At 34.7% G+C, this 20,847-nt stretch overlaps 1 pseudogene; it reads right to left on the bottom strand.

Annotated features, from left to right (window-relative positions):
* Positions 1-323: 323 nt before the first annotated feature.
* On the bottom strand, positions 324-1,232 carry LOC138151177 (guided entry of tail-anchored proteins factor CAMLG pseudogene; annotated as a pseudogene).
* Positions 1,233-20,847: the final 19,615 nt, after the last annotated feature.

Here is a 20,847-nt window from a genome sequence, read left to right as displayed (position 1 = left end):
TCTGCAAAGAGCACAAAGACCTTAGTTGTATTACCATAGCCTAAAAAAGAGACAATGCAGCCTGAGTGGAATGTAGGCCAGGGTAAGAGATCCACCTTTTAACTGAATAAGACAAATAAATGAATGACACTTGTACTCTATTCTTCACATCAGAACTAATACAACTGCAAAACATTTTTAACTCAGGATCCTGCCATTCTATTCATAATCCAGTGGTTTTACAACTCCTATCAAATAAGAATGCTATAAAAGTATAAACAGGTTTCTTTCCCTTAGATTAGTAGAAAACAGAAAATTGGCTTTATAAGATACTCTTTTGTGTTCTATAGCTTTCGTGGAACTTCAGAGCCCCCAAAAACAAACAATTCATGGCAGAAAATGAAAGTGAAAAAGTAGACACAAAGGTCTCTAAAAACATCTCATATTTTGCTATAGGTATCTATAGAATGACTAATTACTTCAGCTGGGATTGCAGACACAAAAAGTGCAGCAGTGAGTACAGCATTCTTCACCTTCTTTTCACTTTTTGGGAACTACTTAGATAATCCCATGAATGCAAGTTCCAAAGAAATGGAGCAATTATGGACAAATATTTGCATACAAAAGCCCGAACTCCAAGGGCAAGAAGAGACATCCCACCAATCTGAAAATTCGAATACTATCAAATTCTTCCCCTGTACTTCCATTCTCCTGACTAGGTTTCTCACTAATCAACAATTTTCTTCATTTCATTGCTTCATCAAATCTGGAAAGATACCGGTCTAAGCCATGCTGGGAGCTTCTCTGGACGGTTTCAGTTGTAAGATCCCCTCTGTTTCGATGAGGGAGTTCAAGGTTACTATCACTACTACTCTCAGGTGGATTGATTAAAGAGTCCTTTTTATCTATCAGTTGGGTTCCCTTCATCTCTGTAATACCACCCTGGTGGTCCACTCTTTCTGCATTAGTGGAATCACCCAGCACCACTCGCTTTGTAACTGAAGAAATAGGGAGGGAGTTCAGCTTATCCGTGTCATGGAGCTTTGGTTCTGCGTTCTCTTCTCCAAGGTTTCAACCTTGTCACTCCTGCTCATGTGGAAGCCCATGATCCGGTTGATTCGCTGCTCCAAGTTCATTAGCAGCTTTCTTCGCCTCAAATCCGCCCGGTGCTGGAAAGCAGACGGGCCACCGCTGTCCAAGGGCCCGGGCGGTCGGGGCCAGTCATCCTCGGTAGCGACGGTCAACGGCTCCATCCCGACCTTTGGCGGCGCCACCCCGAGCTTGTAGCAGCGGGTCCGCTGGTTCTCTCACACAATGGGCCCACTCCCCGGGGAAGTGCATGCCCCATTCTTCCCTAGCCTCGCGCAAACCCGGGGGACTCAGGGAATTGGCCCCCCCTGCCCCTTCCCACCCCCAATCCCCAATTATAGTTTTCAAGAATGGCAGTTGGATAGGTTAAAAATTTCTCTCTCCAAGACGTTTTCCTCATATTTGTTTTGATTGGTTTTGATACGTCCTTTTTAAATGGATATATTGTTCATCCATATGGAATATAAATTCTCTGAGTGAAAAAAAAATATATATATTCACTCAGAATTTATATATATAATTTTTGATCTGTATCCTATTACCTAGCACATTGCCTAATGCAGGGGTGGGGAATCTGCTGCTTTGAGGCCTCAATTGTCCCTCTTGGTCCTTAAGTGCAGCCTTTTGACTGAGTCTTAAGTTTTATAGACCAAATCCCTTTATTAAGGGGACTTTTTCTGTGAAGTTTGAATTCAATTAAAGTCCACACTTGAGGATCTAGAGGGCCATATGTGACCTTGAGACCACTGGTTCTCCATCTCTGGCCTAGTATATGGTCGACTGTTAATAAATATTTGCTAATTGTGTTGCATAGCACATGGAGCACAAACACATATCTAGGGCCCATACAAAAGCTACCTTGGGATATTCTCACTCCTGAACTACTGAAACTACGGTACCGTCTTAGCTCATGTTCTTCCACTGATACGTTTCTTTTATTTCAAAGTAAAAACATTTAATGAAATAAATTATATAAATATAAAATATAAATTAAAAAAATAAGTAAAACTAAAAGTTGGAGTAGAACATATTCAAAACAGACAATAAAACTCTGGGCCCAGTGAAACAAACCAGGAAAACCAGAGTTCAAATTCAACCTTAGACACTTACTGGCTGTGCAATGCTGTGCAAGTTATTTAACTTCTCTCTGCCTGAGTTCCCTCATCTGTAAAATGGAGATAGTAATAGTTCTTACCTCTCCAGGTTGCTGTAGGCATGAAATAAGATAACATTTATAAAGTTTTTTGAGAATCATAAAGTGTTATATAAATACTCTATAAGTGAAACTACAGGAGAAAAGTCTGTTTTTTGATGATCTATTTTGACCAATACAAAAATTTCTAAGTTTCCTCGCATTGGAAAAGAGTTGATGCAGAATCCTGTGTCTCTAGAAAGGCTAGAGGGTAATGATAGCACACACAAAAGGGTGTTTTATGGGTTTATAAATCTTCATTTATCTTAAAGCTTATTTATTGGTATTTTAAAAAGAGATAAAATAATGCCATTAGATATGGATTTGAAAGAGGGGAGTGTTGGTAATTATTTAACAATGAACTCCCCTCTAACAAAAATGTACTCTGACAATTTTAAATTTGATTTTCATTTTTAACATTATCCAAAACTTTCTTAATTCTAGGCAATCTACAAAATAATAAATCCATTTCTTTGTAGCATTTCCAATTTGTGAAGTGTAAAGGCTTATTTATACTTTAGCACAAAATAGTGTCATTACGAGGAAATGGTGCTTCTCTAACTCTTTTGAGAAGCTCAAACCAAAGGAGTCCATGATTCCAGAAATTTCCTAGGAAAAGTAGTATAAACTATTGTTCCCAACTTAATATTTGTTCCTAAGCACCCCAGAATACTTTTAATGTGTAAGAATAGAGAACAAGAACATTGAATTTGGAGTCAAATGATCTGAATTCAAATCACAGCAACTTAAAACGTATTTGACCTTCTTTGGCCCTCAGGTTTGTTTCCTTTTTTTTTTTAATTTTGAAAAACAGGCACTAAATGGTGTCTCTGATCCCTTCCAGCTATGAATCTATGATCCAAAACTTTTAAACAGCTTTATGATCTTACACCCAAAGGAATATAGGTTCCTTGAGAACAGAGACTCTTTACATTTTTATCTTTGTATTTCCAAAACCTAGTGCAACCTTGAATACAAAAAGTGGTTAATAAATATTTGTCAATTTGAATCGAAGCTTTAGCTGTCATAGAAAGGTCTCCCCTTTGTAGTTGTGTTAACGATATAAATGGAGCTATGGGAGGAATGCTTAGGACCACTGATTTCTTATGGCCAAACATATCCCCTACATTTGTCATTCATTCACTCAATATTTATTGAGCACATTGGCAATACTAGGCACTGCATCAGAATCTGGACAGTATATGTGTACTTGAAGTCAAAGAATTGGTTTATTTTTTTTTTCTTTTTTGTGTAACTAATGATTGCTTCATCTTCTTAAGGATATATAAAATGTATAACACATTGACTTTATCCCTGAGGAACTAATAATTTTGTCATGAAACAAGACAGGCAAAGGATAATATAAAATAATCCAAAAGTAAAAAAGCAGGTGTGAAACAATTTTACACAATCCCAAAGTGACATGGAACGTCAGAAAAGGGTGAAGTCAATGTGAGATGGACTAGCCATATAGAATCCTCTGACTTTGTCCTCATAATTGCTCTCATTAATCTCTTTGAATCTATGCCATTCTTTGCATTCCACAGGGTTGAACCAACAGGGAAGTTGCTAACTTTTGCCTTGATAGAGCTAGAACTCTAAGAAAAGGCAAGACAGTCTTCATGTTAATGTAAGTTAGAAATTCAAGGGCATTTCTGATATAACAGTGTGTTGTCATAAATATTTCTGACATTTATTCATTGCACTTTCTTTAAAAGCAAGTTAATATTTCAAAAATAAATTAATAGTAACATCATTTCTCAGTTCAATTATAAAATATGCTAATGTGTCAGACATCCTCAATACATTAGGGTTGGCTAGGGAATGTAGTAGTCTAAGTAAGGAGCATTTTAAAGAGCGGTATTCTACAGTGAATAATTTAACCATATGGCTCTTTGGCTTTTGATTTGATTTATCAAGAGAAATGTCAGGTACTTTATGCTGTACTTGGAATTGCTGCACTGTATCTGAAAAGGACACTTTGTAGAAAGAGGAGATAGACATAGAATGATGAAAATTGACTTTATCACAGTTCTGTCCATAATCTTCTCAGTTCTTTTCAAGTTCTCGGAGGAAGAATATTTCTTCATGCACATTAGAAACACTTTATCCAATTGTGCCCAAATCCAAAACAGCTGACTTAGCTAATGTTAAAAAATTGTATTTTACATGAACTTTGGTAAATCAGAGATTATCAATGAAATTCCTGAAAATTAAAAAATAATAATAATAATCTATATCCTTAAGAGAATCAATAAGGAAAGAAAGCACTCTACAGTGAATAAGCAAAGCCTATACAGTGGTAGCACAACAGTCCCCAGCAATTACTTTGTAAACAGTTGTCAGGTCCCGTTACCACCTCTGGTTTGAGAGCTTTGGGAGCAGCTGCTACTTTTGTTGGTACCACAGGTTCCCACAACTGGTATTTCATCTATATGGGCTCGAGGAAAGCTTCTGCCTCCTGTGTCAATGATCTTTCTTTCCAACCTCCTAAGTTTTCTCAGGCTGATAAATTGTGTCACCCTGACTTTGTGTTGGCTCTTCCACTCCAGAATTCAATATGAGGCATTATTTTAAAGTTGTTTGGAGAAGAATATAGGGATGAGCTCTTCTCCATTACCTTTGCTCCATCCCTTCAATTTTATTTTCATTGTGATCTGGCCCTACCTACTTTGTAGGCTGCAATTAGGTCAACCCTGGGTGTATTTGATGCCCCTTATCTAGGCAACTCTTATAAACCAAGTTTTAGAGAAGCTACTGGTTTGCAGTGATTGATAGAAATTCCTCACATGGTAATATTTTATACCAATGAAATTAGAGGAATTATCCCTAACTAACATCCCTGCTTACTGGCCTAGCATTCTACCCAATAGACTATGCTATAATTCATCAGGGATAAAAATTTAGGGGAGAAAAGTAAATAATCATCCCCACTCCTCTTGGGGAAAAGATCAATCCTTATTCCTGCTCATTTCTGTGTAGCAGTGTCTTGCCAAACCAATACAAGTACTAAAGGTAGTCTTAACATAAAAGGGATAAAAAATGATAAAGATCTTAAAATGGCTTCTATTTCACGAGAGCATTAAAAATATGTGTAGCAACCTTCTGAAAATAATTATTGTTGTCCTGTATACATGGGTCATAATCATTGTTTATAAAAGAGCTGTGTAATCTTCTTTTCATTAAACTACCTACACTTATATACATTATTCAAAGAGTGAAGAAAACTTCAATCACTGGGGCAATCCTAAAAGTCTTTTCTGCCTGTTAGAGACTAGCCACGCTTGGATTCCACAGGCATAACTATGAAGAAGCCAGAATCATCTGCACATTCATAAAGCAAAGCTGGTCTTTGGGATTTATTAGCAAAATAAAAATAGGCAATGTGTATGATGGTAAAAGTTTTGCTTATACATCCTGGGAGATACTTTGAATTCCACAGCTCTGCTTTTATTCACTCTACACAACAGCTTCCTGCTGCCATTCATTATTATTACCCTTGGTGCCAGAGAGGTGTTTCACTCCTAATCATCACCAGTGCCACCACATTCACAAGGTGACACTGTAATAGCAGGTTTGTCTCCTGAATCAGCATGAGTCTCCTCTCTGTTGACCAGTACATTAGCATCTGCCCTCAGCCTCTCTGATGGTTTAGTCCTCATTTAGAACTTTATGTTCAAATTAAATTTTAGTGCATTGGCACTGAGGTTTTAATAGGTAGAGGAGAGTCACTGAATTACTTGCTTAAAAAGTATAATCTTCCTCTTCTGCATACTTCCTTTCTCATCCTGACCCAGGTATGAGCAAAGGTTTCTCTTTCAAATAAAGAAGCTATGCATTTTTTTCCTCATGAGGAACTGCAACTATTATTGGTAGGAAACAATAGACATGTGATACCCAGTTCAATGAGCATTATCTTTCACAGACCCAGGGTTAACAATTAAGCTGTGAGCCCTGTCTGTGGCAAATAATGGTGAACTTGTGTTTCTCTCTTTCCTCCTTTTTCAGGTTGGAAGCATGGTAATGAATTTAAAAACCATCCACAATTTTTCCTTTATTTTTCATAAATACTTCATAATATCTGCATTTTGTGTAATATAAAATATCCTCTGATTTCTGTTTTATTGGGGAAGAAAAGGAGGCAGGCTTTAGGTGATGAGTCTTTCCAAATTTAACAAGATTGGCTCTAGACAAATCATCTAACCCCTGCCTCAGTTTCCTCATTTGTAAATGAGGATAATAATAGCAACTACCTTTCAGGGTTTTTGTAACTTTAAAAACAAATAGTACCTGTAAAAATCATTGTAAATTTGAAAGTGCCATTCAAATTATTACTACTATCACTGCTGCTGCTTCTATTACTGCCTCTATTACTACTACTACTACTATTACTGCTACCTACTACTGCTACTACTACTACTACTACTACAACTGAAACAATCCATTGGCAGGGTCTAATTGAAAGCCTTTGTAGGTTATATAGGAGCTTTTTGTGCTGGTAAAATTTTTAAGATGTTGGGATCATCATAATACCAAACTGAGGCATCAGATTAGATATTATCTCCTAGGTGCTACCATGGATATAATACTTGGCCTGGAGTCTGGAAAATTAATCTTCCTGACTTCAAATCTGGTCTCAGAAATTTAGTAGCTGCATGGCCCTAGAAAATCATTTTACCCTGTTTAACTCACTTCCTAATCTGTGAAACATGCTGAAGAAGGCACTGTTAAACAACTTTAGTATCTACCAAGAAAACCCCAAATGTGATCACAAAGAGAAACAAATAAACAATAACTAAACAACAATAACAAATATAAAATGTGAAGTGATTTATATTATTTACTAAGGTATTTTTTTTGTTTTATATCCTAAATTTATACTCAATTTTTAAAATATCTCTTACGAAGATATAAAATGGTATATAAATATATTGAAAAAAATAAGCATTTCAATTCAGTCATGTAACCAATTGTATTTGTTAACCTAACCATTAAATACTCTGATATAGACTAGAACTGTGGTATCATTTAGACTTCCTGCTTGAGGAATTTACCTCTATAAGTACAAATTGTCATCTTCTCTTCAGATGATAATATCCATGACTTGCCTAGAACAGTGATATCAAATCCAATTAAATCAGCAGCATCAAAAAGAAGAGAACAAAATGATGAATCATTTAATAAACATTGATTAAGCATTTATTATATGCCAGGCACTTTACTAGAATCAACAATAATAATAGTGTCAAATGTGAAACCATTGACTATTTTGTGAGAGAGAGCAATATTAAATAAGGAAATCCTAACCTTGATGACATACACCTGGAAATATATGTTTCTTGAAACTGCTAGGCAAGAATCTGGGGATGCTCACCAATTGTGCTCTAATGATACTATTTACTGGTAAATATGCCAACCAGTCAGTCAATATTTATTGAGTGCCTACTAATTGTCAGTTGTTTGCTAAGCACTAGGGATGAAAAGACAAAACAAAACAAAACACTCTACCCTCAAAGAGCTCCCTTTCTAAAGAGGAGGCAATAAACAAAGACATATGTGCAAACAAACTATAAAATGGGAAAAAAGTTAGAAATAATTTTAACAAGAAAAGGTATTAGAATTAAAAGTGGTTGGGAAAGGCCTCCTATAGAATTAATATAATAAAGCTGATTCTGAGAAAAATATTGTGGCATCAATTGAAATTAGAACTAACATAATGATTAACTTGACATAAAGAGGGACTTCATTAATGAATGTTTCTGGTACCAAAAGATTATAAGATAATATTTGAGTAAGTCATGGCTATGCAAGCCACAGTTGCTAAGAATGCTTTGGAGCAAATGGCACTGACCACTACAGCTGGCAAAACATGAGTGTAATGAAATGGACTGAAGACCTGAATATTTTTCTCATGTGCCAGTAGTATAGAATAATAAAATGGGCATCAGAGCTTGCAAATTAGAGTCCAACCCTTGTTACTGCTTTTTATCAACATTTTCTTGTGCTCCAAGTTATACAATAACAGACTGCAGATTAACAGAGAAAATTTTTAAAAATGCATCATCCCTAAACTTAAATTAGATGGCATAAAAACAGAATTTGGTGAGTTACTTGAATCTGAAAAGGAAAAAAAATCTGAAGATCTAAAAGGCATTTGGAAATATATCTGTATCATGAATACTAGAAGTGCCACCTGGTAATGAATACCAAAAGTAATGCTTATGTTTAAAGTGATTTTATAAAGGAGATAGGCATACTTGCAATAGAATTTTGAATAGTTCTTTCTGAGTTTCAGGCACAAATCCAATTTATATACCTACCATACAAAAACAGTAATTTTATTTTAGACTTAAACACCAGAAGTCAAATACAGAATAGAGAAAAGAAACACAAACATATCATAAACTTAAATATTGGAACTTAAATACAAAATAAGAAAGGAGAAACAAAATATGTCATGTGTATAGCAAAACATGAGGGGATACAAAATATGTAACAATGAATTTTCATTTCCAGAAAGCCTGTATAATATATTCTACACATTGTGTTAAGAGCTATCCACATTTTCTTTGCTTCCTTGTAGTTTTCTTTTGTTCTTTGATGTGCACTTTTTTTACTTTGCTCTTTTTTCCCCTCCACATCCCCAGAAGGCTACAATTAAGTGCCAATATGTTTCTCTATAGCTATAGATACACACATGCACATATACATATATACATACATATATAGACATATACTTTCCCCAACAAATTCTACTCCTGATCATTGTTTTTATGTTTGTGCCTATCTCTTGTTTCCTTTCCCTCCTGCCTCCTCTAATTTATGTCTACCTGCTACCTGTCCCTCCTGTTACTTACCTACACCGTTCCAACGATCCCTCCCTTATTCTCCCATTCCCATTGACCTAAACATCATGTCTTTTCCTCATAATATCTCTTTTATCTGGTGATCAATTGATTTTTTTTTCTATATCTACTTCCCCCCCTTGTTTTTAAGGCTTCAGATCAATTTTCTTTAATTATTTCTATTGTATCAAGTTTCTTTTTTTGATCATAACTTTCAGTTAGAGTTTTTATTTTTTCTGTTATCCAGATCTGTTGTTTTTCTTATGTTTCACCATCTCTTCTATTTTTTCATTGTTAGTATTTTATTTAATTTTTTCTTGATCTCTTATGATTTTTTTTTGGCTTCCCCTTGCCCAATTCTAATTTTCAAGGGGTCATTTTCTTCCTTAAGATTCTCGATCTCCTTTTCTAATTGATTGACTTTCCTTTCATAATCTTCTTGTTTTTCTTGCATTGTTTTTCCTCCATCTCTGTCATTTTCTTTTTAAAGTCTTTTTAAAGATCTTCTATGAATTATTTTTGGGCAAGTGATCATTAGATGTTACTTTTTGGGTTAGAAGAGCATTTCTTTGCTTCAATATACTCCTCTGAAGATGAATCATGGGTCTTTTCTATTCCTATACTAGTGTTCTATGATTGGATTGTTTCTCCTTTGCCTGTGCATTTTTTTTTTGTGGTAATAGATCAATTTTTGTAATAACTTCTAGCGCTGGGGTATAGGGGATGGTGCCTCTTCCCCCAAATCTTCACTTCTCCCTTTTAGCCTGGAAATAAAGCCAAGCATTCAACCCCCTTTAAGTAGACACAGCCAGGGACTTTCTGCCCCACTTCTGCACTCACTGGGCATGGGCTGGTTCCTTATCACCTCTGCTACTCTTCACATCACAGCTGAGTGTGGCATTCCTTGTCAGAAGAGGTTCTCTTGCTCTTCCCCAGCTCAGACACCCAACTCCCCTCACTATCTGGGGGAAAAGCTCATGTGGTTGGTGCTGAGGTAGCCTCCCAAACCAAGTAACTCAAAGGCTTACCACTTCTTTAAGCAACTTTCAGCTTAAAGTTATTAAAGCTGACCCTAGCCTGGAGGTATTTATTCTTCACCAGGACCAAACCAAATCCTGGGATTATTTTTTCTGATTTTCTCAAATTGTCTGAGGAGGACCCCTTTTGTACCACTATTCTTATTTGCTTTAAGGTACTATTTTATCTGTTTTGTGGGGAGTAATCTAGACATCTTGGAATTTTCTGGCTTACTCTGCCATCTTCACAGAATCCTGTCAAAAAATGTAATTTTAAAAGCTAGAATGTTTTTATAGCTTTCATGAATAATTTCATTCCAGTACAATAGTTGATGGAGTATTTAAGAACATTTCAATTCATGTACATAATGTATGTTATAGCCACTGCATGGACCAGAGAAGTAAAAGTAATATACTAAATACCAGATAGACATTAAATATCACTATAATGTAAGAAGTTTGGAGAGTTCCAAAGAGATTTCAGAAAAGTACATTAATATGTAGCCAGTACACAGAGTAGAAATGTAAACAACATATTATCTAAGCAAGACTGGGAAAGAAAATACAAAGAATGAAATTTTAAAAATAAAGATATTCATGCTATGCTTAATCAGAAATTGAGAGGGAAAACCAAATGCTTTCATAGCAATGAAACTAAATAGCAATTAAGTATCAATCAAAAACTGTAGTTTTAAAAAATCAAATAAATTATAAACTAAAAAGAACTCACAAATAAACATGTACAATTTTATATTTGTCTATTTGGTCAAAGGAAATGCAATGTTGTATAAATAGAAAGGTAAGATGCAAAACAGAATGCACATACTATTAACATGATAAACAATAGGATGATTAGATCCTGTGTAATTGAAATTTTACCACCCTTAAACAACAAGAAAGTGCTAGAACCCAATAGGATCATAAATTATTGATTCAAACACTTCGCAGTGGCACATGAATTACTAATGAAGCATTATACCAATGTCCTCTCTGATGCAAATCTTATTCCATATTCTAACATGAGAAATAACATTTATTGGCAAAAGATGAGAGAGGAGTAATCCCCCAAATATATTTATTTTATATATTTTGCACAATCCACTTATAGCTTTCTTTACTTTAAAAATCCATAAAAATAAGAAAATAATAACATAAGTGATAAGAAAAATAAGTCAAAATGTCCCAGACTTTAAACAACTCATTATCAATTCAGTGATTATTGAAAAACCCATATGCAAATGCCTTGATATTTCTACCAAATAATTATGTATCAGTTCAGCACTGATACGTCGGCAGTATATTGCAATTATTTAAAATACATTCAAGCATAATAAGGTATGTGATTATATATCTATCTATCTATCTATCTATCTATCTATATATATATGAAAAACTGTTTTTTTCAAAAGTTCATTCAAATTTTTGTCTATTTGTCTGACTCAAATTATATTCCTAGATATTACTTTTGACATATACTTTGAAACTGATAGCATTTTCTCTTTGTATATTTCATGTGCTGTCTTTCTATAATTTCACTATGATGATAATTATATTAATTGTATATTTTACATTATATGAGTCAAATGACATTTTCCTCCTTTTACATAGAGAACAAATAAAAGCATATAATGCTAAAGTTAAAGAAGACCTAAAAGCTCATCTAATATAAGAAGGAAAATGAAGTAATGAATATAGAATCAGTGTAAAAGTCAAAATGACTTGGGTCCAAATTCTCCTTTTGATTCATTGTCCTAGAACACTACAGATTTATATATACATACACACACATATGTGTGTGTGTGTGTACATATATATTTGTTATATATGTATATACATATATATGTATATTCTTATTAAGAATATAAAACTTTCGGGGCGGTCAGGTAGCACAGAGAGTAAGAGCACCAGCTCCAGTGTCGGGATGACCTGGAGATCGAATCTGGGCTCAGACACTTAGCACCCACCCAGAAACACCTGGCCGTGTAACCTTGAGCAAGCTACTTAACACCAATTGCTTAGGGGCAGCCAAGTGGCTCAGCAAGTAAGAGCACTGGCCCCAGTTTCGGGATGACCTGGGGATCAAATATGGGCTCAGATACTTAGCACCACACCCAGAAATAACTGGCCGTGTAACCTTGAGCAAGTTACTTAACCCTGATAGCTTTAAAAAAAATAAAAAGAATATAAAACTTTGTTGGTAAAGAAACAGTTTGCTTTTCAAGAGGTTTTTATACCAATGAAATCACAGATCAGAAATAAATCATGTAACATAACCCACCTCTCTAATACCTGCTTCCCCTCTAAAATATCTCTGATAAGAAGACATAGATAAGAGGCTGTTGAAACACCTCTAGTGATAATAAAACCACTCCCTTATGGGAGGCAATGCTTTACTATTAGAGTAGTTTTTATTAAAAAAAGACTGTTTCCTTACCATTTTTGCTCATTGAAATAAAAGAAAAAAATGTGTTTGATAATCTTCCAAATATTTGAAGACAACTATAATATCTTAATTTTTTCTTTACATTTTCACAATATTCAAATTGTTCCTTCCTGGCTGCTTGTAATATTTTCTCCATGATTTTGGAACTCTGAAACCTAGGAGTTTTATTTTTGGATTCTTTTTCAGGGGGTGATCGTTGGACTCTTTCAACCTCTATTTTGCCCTCTGGTTCTAAAACATCAGGGCAATTTTCCTTGAGAATTTCTTGAAGGATAACTTCTAGGTTCTTTTTTTGATCATGGCTTTCAGATAGTTCAGTAATTTTTAAAATTTCTCTCCTGGATCTATTTTCCAGGTCACTGTTTTTTTCCAATGAGATATTTCACATTGCCTTCTACTTTTTCATTTGTTTGGATCTGTTTAGTATTATCTTAATTTCTCATAAAGTCACTAGCTTCCATTTGCTCCAATCTAATTTTGAAAGAATGATTTTCTTCAGTGAGCTTTTGAGATTTGTTTTCCATCTGGCAAATTTGGCTTTTTAAGGCAATCTTCTCGTCATTGCCTTTTTGAGCCTCTTTTGCCATTTGAATTACTCTATTTTTAAGGTGTTATTGTCTTCAGTCATGTTGTTGAATCTCATTTCATCACTTTCTTGCATTGTTCTCACTTCTCTTCCAAATTTTTCCTCCACTTCTCTTATTTGGTTTTCAAAATCCTTCTTTAGGTCTTCTATGGCCTGTAATCAGTTCATATTTTTCTTTGAATCTTTTGATGCAGGAATTCTGATTTCACTGTCTTACTCCTGTTCCATGCTTCAATCCTTTTAGTCTCCAAAATAGGAGTGTAAAGTTGGATTGCTCTGCTTGTTTTGCTTCCTTTGCTTGCACATGTGGATACTCAATTACTTGACTTTTGAGTTTTTTTTTGCCATAGTAGGACTCTGCTAACAGAAAGAGGAGCTTTGTCCCAATCACTTGGCTTTTCTCAGCTGATGGAGCTGTTAGTAGGGTATCCTCTCTGAGCCTCCACATGCTCTGGCAAGCTTGTCATGCACCCCCAGGATCTCCATGCTAGACGACAATCCATATCCAAGCAGATTAGAGCAAGAGTGATGACCCCTCAGAATGGTCGCATAGTCCCCCTACACTCTGCAGACCAGGAACTGAAGCTGCCAGGTCATGGTGACTACATGGCTATGGCACCTCAGCAGCTTCTCACTCCAGGATGTAAAGGCTGGACCACACTGCTGAACTACTGGATACCAAAATTGCACTGACCTCTCAATTTGTCCTTAGCATCTATGTTTTGATAATTCTGGAAACCACCACAGCTGCTGGTGATCTGAAGTCCCTCTAGCCTGAAGCTGGTTGTAGCCACCCTGAGGCTAAAACCTCAGGCTTGTGCAGGGCTGGACTTGGCTCCCAGAATGTTTCACTGGCCCCTTTCTGACACCTTGCTGGACTGTCTTCAGTGGGAGGTTGGCTTCTCTCAGTCATTTTGTGGGTTCTTTAGCTCCAAAGTTTGTCTACAGTTATTTTTTACATGAATTGAAGGAGGTGGAAGCCAGAGCTGCAAGGAAGTAGTGTTTCTACTCCACCATCTTGACTCCACCCACATCAAATATTTCATCAATGATACAAAAATATCATTGTGACTTAATAAGCATAAAATGTTTAATTTCAGCTAAACAATGATAGAAATTAAAGAGTTTGAGATTGAAGGTAAAGGTATATTAGACCAATGGGAGAAGGTAATATATTTATAAACAAATGAGTGTACTTCAGGTAATACTTGTGCAATACAAATCTAGCAAGGAGCTACTTATAGCAAATTATGTCAAGAAGCTTACTAGAATAACCACTCAAAGTTCAATGAAAACAGTGCATTTAGAACAATTACTACCTCTTGTATTCACTTTTACACAGTCTTGAACAAAAATTTTGGATAATTTTTAACAAAAACAAAATATTAATTCAACACAGGGCTCATCATGCTAATACAATTAGAGAAAGATGAACACTTCCTAAAAAGAAAACAAAAAGGATTGAGTCTTCTTAATGACATGGAACAAAACATTCAATTCTGGAACCAGCAAGCATCACCTACTTAAGCAAGGGTACAACCTGTCATGAATTTATATTATTGTATTTGTCAAATGCAATTGAAAGTATTTTATTTTTTGTCTTTATTAATTTGTTGTTTATTTTTAGTTTGCAAGATTCTGTCACATCCCTTAAGTTTCACATTTTCTCCCCCTCCCTCTCCTTCTCCCCCCATGGCTCCTCATTTCTTATAGCACAATAATATTCCATTATATGCATATACCACAATTTCTTTAGCCATTCCCCAATTAATAGCCATCCCTTTAATTTCCATTTCTTTGCCATCACAAAAAAGCATTGCTATAAATATTTTCATGCATATGGGTCTTCCTCCCACTTCTATGGTCTCTTTGGGATACAACCCTAGAAGTGGCATAATTGGGTCAAAGTGTATGCATGTATTTATAGTATTTTGAACATGGTTCCAAATTGCTCTCCAGAATGGCTGAATCAGTTCACAATTCCACCAACAACACATTAGTGTTCCAATTTTTCCACATCCTCTCCAGCATTTGTAATTTTCCTGTTTTGTCATCTTATCCAATCTGACTGGTGAGATGTAGTACCTCAGAGTTGTTTTTATTTGCATTTCTCTTATCAATAGCGATTTGGAATGTTTTTTTTTCATAGGATTATTGGTATCTTTAATTTCTGCCTCTGAAAATTGCCTGTTCATATCCTTTGACCATTTATTAATTGGGAAATGACTTGTATTCTAAGAGATTTGAATCAGTTCTCTGTATATTTCAGAAATGAAGCCTTTATCAGAAACACCGGTTTTAAAAATTCTTTCCCAATTTCCCATTTCCCTCTCAATCTTGGTTACATTGACTTTGTTTGTACAGAAACTTTTCAATTTAATGTAATAAAAATTATACATTTTGCATTTTATAATGCTCTCTAACTCTTGTTTGGTGATAATGTCTTCACTTCTCCATAAATCTGACAGGTAAACTATTCTTTGCTTTCCCAGATTGCTTACAGTATCAGTCTTTATACCTAAATCATGCACCCATTTAGACTTGATTTTGGTATAAGGTGTAAGACAACGGTCTATGCCCAATTTCTTCCATGCTATATTCCAGTTTTCCCAGCAGTTTTTGTCAAATAGTGAGTTCTTATCCCCAAAACTGGGGTATTTGGGTTTATCTAACAGTAGATTACTATAGTCATTGACTTCTAAGTCTCATAAACCCAATCTATTCCACTGATCCCCTACATCATTCATCAGCCAGTACCTAGTAGTTTTGATGACTGCTGCTTTATAATACAGATTAAAGTGTTGTATGGCTAGGCCACCTTCCCAAACCTTTCCTTTCATTAAATGCCTTGATATTCTGGACCATTTGTTCTTCCAAATGAATTTTTTCAGTATTTTTTCTAGCTCTGTAAAGTAAGTTTTTTGGTAGATTGATGGACATGGCAGTATATATGTAATTTAATTTAGGTAAAAATTTCATTTTTATTATATTAGCTTTACCCAGCCATGAGCACTTGATGTTTTCCCAATTGATTAAATCGGACTTTATTTGTGTGAAAAACTTTTTGTAGTTGTGTTCATATAGGTTTTGGATTTGTTTTGGAAATGTCTACTGTAACTTTAAATGGAATTTCTCTTTCTATCTCTTGCTGTTAGATACCATTAGAAATATATAGAAATGTTGAGGATTTATGTTGGTTTATTTTATATCCTGTAACTTTGCCAAATTTATTTATTGTCTCAAGTAGTTTTTTACCTGATTCTCTATGATAATCTAAGAATATCATCATATCATCTGAAAAGAGTGAGCTTAGTTTCTTCTTTACCTAATTTGATTCCTTCAATTTATTTTTCTTCTCTAACTGCTACTGCTAACATTTCTAGTACCAGACTGAATAAGAGGGGTGATACTGGGCATCTTTGTTTCACCCCTGATCTTATTGGAAATGCTTCTAGTTTATTTCCATTACATATAATTCTTGCTGATGGCTTTAAATAGATGCTACCTATTATTTTAAGTAAAACTCCACTTATTCCTATACTTTCTAGTGTTTTTAGTAGGAATGCATGCTGTATTTTGTCAAATACCTTTTTTGCATCTATTGAGATAATCAAATGATTTCTGCTAATTTTATTGTAGATATGATTAATTATAATGATGGTTTTCCTAATATTGAAACATTCTTGCATTCCTGGAATAAATCCTACCTGATAAAGTGTAATGGGAATGCAAATTTAAAGGTCTTCCCTGCCCTTAGGCCCTTTGATAGACTAAAGAGACTCTGAGAACCTTCCTTGATTTGAAAATATACTCTGCCCCCTAATGGGCTGAATGTGTTCAACATGGAGCCTGTGGCAAGAGGCTTGATTTTCAGGAATGCCCACACCTTGATGCTGTGTGATTGGGCAGTGGGTCAAGAAGGTGCTTTCATTCTCTGACACAGGAAAAGGCTATATAATCCCTGATGTGAGGCTTTGCTTTGTAGCTTACTTTGAGAAGTGTTGTGTGATTTGACCAGATGACACTCTGGGAAGCCGTTGTTGAGAGCCCCCCAGCTTTCAAAACCCAGATGTTGATGCTTCCCTCTCTGGTAACTGTGATTACATATGGTTGTACATAATGGTTAGACAGTTTGGAAGCCTGTCTGCTGAAATGTCCTTGTAACTTATGTTTGTAACCTCTGTATATTCTGAAGTTTGGGGTGCTAACCTTTTCCCCTGAACTAGGTAAATTATATATTTAATTGATTAAAGTAAGCTTGTTAACCCATTTTGAGTTGCTTTCCTTTAGCAAAGCAGAACTAAGAAGCTGTGTTGGAAGCCACCCTTGGGACGCTGGGGTGCTTGCTGCTACATAAGGGTATTATTCTTGTGATATGTTACTATAGTCTTTTTGCTACTATTTTATTTAAATTTTTGCATCTATATTCATGAGGGAAATTGTTCTATAATTTTCTTTCTCTGTTTTATCTCTTCCTGATTTAAGCATCAGTACCATATTTGTGTCATGAAAAGAATTTGGTAGGACTCGTTCTTCACTAATTTTCCCAAATAGTTTTTAGAGTATTGGCATCAATTGTTCTTTAAATGTTTGATAGAATTCACTAGTAAATCCATCTGACCCTGGATATTTTTATCTTGGGAGTTTGCTCATGGCGTGTTCTATTACTTTTTTTCTGAGATATGGTTATTTAAGTAATTTATTCCTCTTCATTTAATCTGGGCAACTTATTTTTTTTGTAAATATTCATCCATTTCACTAAGATTTTCAAATTAATGTTCATACAATTGGGCAAGGTAATTCTTAATTATAGTTTTAATTTCTTCTTCAATGGAGGTAGGTTCACCCTTTTTCATTTTTGCTACTTGTAATTTGGTTTTCTTCTTTCTTTTTCTTATATTGACTAAAGGTCTATCAATTTTATTGTTTTTTTTTTTCATAAAATAAGCTCTTAGTTTTATTTATTAATTCAATAGTTTTCTTAATTTCAATTTTATATATCTCCTTTGGTTTCCATTTTTTCTAATTTAGTATTCAATTGGGGATTTTTGATTTGTTCTTTTTCCAGCTTTTTCAATTGTATGCCCAATTCATTGACCTACATTTTCTGTAATTTATTCATGTATCCATTCAGGGATATAAAACTTCTTTTCTTCCTTCCTTATTTTCATTCTTTCTTCTTTGCAAATCAGCATACTATTTTCCAAGATTTTTCAAATAGTAGTGACATCTTAGCAATTGTGTTAGCTGTTTTGTTGTATAAGAATTTCATTATTTACATCTCTTGTTTCATTGAAGCCTAGCCCAGAAAGCTATGTTGCTAATGTTTTGCAAGGGAAAGGAGAAAAGTCAGGTTTGAGTAGTAAAAATGTCAAGTCCTTTTAAGTCTTATGCTTTAAGGCAGAATTGATGTGGATAGAAGGAACCAGTTATCTTTAATAATTCAAAATTAACCACTAGGAAGGAAAGAAGGATGTGTGGAAGGAAGGGAAAATTAGGCACTTATTTGTCAGGTACTGTGGTGAACACCTGGAAAACAAACATAAGAAAGTTTGTCTCTGACCTCAAAGAGCTTATATTATAATTGAAGAAGACAACACACAAAAGGAAGCAGAAAAGGGGTAGGAAATGTAGAAAAAGGATGAATGTATTCAACATGATAATTATAGTTCTGAAATCCAGAAGACACAAGTATCAGGAATGGGAAGAGAATGATTATAGACCAATCAGTTCTCTCCACAAAACAGAGGATCCAGGAGAAACTCATTAATGGGAGAATGATAGCAGGACTTGCAGAAAGATATTCCATGGTGCATCAACTGAAGCAGGAAAAGAATGTTCAATGCTGAGAAGGTCCCAGGCATTGAGGGAAATTCCAGAATGAGAAAGCAGTGGAGGAGACATGATGTGGAAGTACCATGGAAGTTAGATCAGAATTTTATAGTCAGAATTCTTTTAACATCAATTGCTGCAATTAATAGAAAACTTTATTAATGATTTATTTTCCAACTAGAATAGTCATTATTTAAATTTTATGAATGGAGAAACATACTCAGAGGTGAAATGATAGCCATCGCCACATAGATAGTAACTATGGGAGCCAGGAAGTCAAATTAATTTCTTCGTACCCATAGCCTAGTACTCATACCACTACCTGATTCTACAATCTCTAATATCTGCCTAAAGTAGCAAGAGTTTTATAATATATGTAACAAGATGCCATGAGCATTGTAGATAGTTATCATGAACACTTTTAATCCTCTCTTTTCTATATGAAATATTCCAAATTTCTCCTGCCAGTTTGTTCATGACATGTTTTTTGAGGTCTCTCTCTAATCCTTTACAGGGGCCATCAAACTGCTGCCATCCGACCAAAACTGGTTTTCCCTCCACCTTATGAAAGGGAACTTTTTTTTTATTTCTAAATCCAAAAATCACTCTTACCTCACACATCTTATAAAATAGGGGGAGGAAAGACTTGGCCCTCAGGCCCATGCTTTAGAAAATTATTTTCTTATCAGTGTTCTACTTAAAAATTTTTAGTTCTTTGAGCAGTGATATAAGGTATTACCATGTAGCAGAAAAGAGGTAGAATAACAACAAAAACAAACAAACAGTAAATATGTCTGGCTGTACCTCTTCGACTAACTAACAATAGCATATGAGTAAAATCATTGACTCACTCTGGAACTCAGTTTACTTTTCTGAAAAATCTGAGAATTAAACTATTTTTTTCATCTATGAAATTCAATTACTTTGCTTGACAATAACTCATTCTTCCAGTAGTGCCACATAATCACAATAAAAAGGCATGGCCAAATATTTCAGTATTTTCAATTTCATACTGGCTAACAGGCCTAATCACATAGCAACTGACAGTATCTTTGTTCATCATTAATTATTTTTAATGATAGTTTGTCAGTCAGTTAAAACTTGCATAAACTAAGTGGCAATCATATAAAATGTACAATTACAAATTACTGAATTATGAATAACAATATCTTTGGGTTTTTGATTGAACATTTTGCTGGGAAATCTCCCTTTGGTATAGCAGGAGATAAGATTGTTTTAAAACAAAATTGCTCTGAATGGTGGGAAAGGCTTTCACCTTTAGGAAGCTATCATATGTTCTAATAGTATTGTCTTTCTAACAAATAGCCTGAGGGCCTCCAATTGTTAATAGAAATCTATAACATTTAGTTACTACCAATGTGCTATGAATGTTTGGTCCGTTTACCTGGGAAATTTTTTAAAGAATGTATAATCCACTGTGCATTTGGTAATGAAAATCCAAATTTCATCAGGAACAAAGAGTTGATTGAATATCCCTTCAATAATTAGGTTTTGAATCAAATAATAGAAATGAGACATCAGGAATTGATAATTGTCCACTGTACATTCTTATAGTACATGAAAAGAAATTAGTTTTTCCAGACTCCAAGTAATCTGTCAGCAATCTGTCACTCTACTTAAGTGCCAAACACATTCCCAACACCTCTGATTCCTTTCACTATGTCCTTATTCCTTTGCTGTAAGTTATATAGTCCCTTCTGCTATGATGATTGATACATGGCATTTTAACCTGGTCTCTTGTACTGTAAAATGTCACAGCATAGTTTTTTCCTTCAAACTGTCAACAATATATAGAGTGATTTATAGTCCTAGAGTGTTCCTTGCTTTAATATTCCTTTTGTTTT

This window comes from Petaurus breviceps, unplaced genomic scaffold (genome assembly GCF_028583685.1).
Source record: "Petaurus breviceps papuanus isolate PSGF00001 unplaced genomic scaffold, PetGlider_PUasm1.0 90895, whole genome shotgun sequence".
NCBI lineage: Eukaryota > Metazoa > Chordata > Mammalia > Diprotodontia > Petauridae > Petaurus > Petaurus breviceps.
The sequence above is the reverse complement of the archived record's forward strand: the minus strand, read 5'-3'. Positions and strand labels throughout refer to the sequence as shown.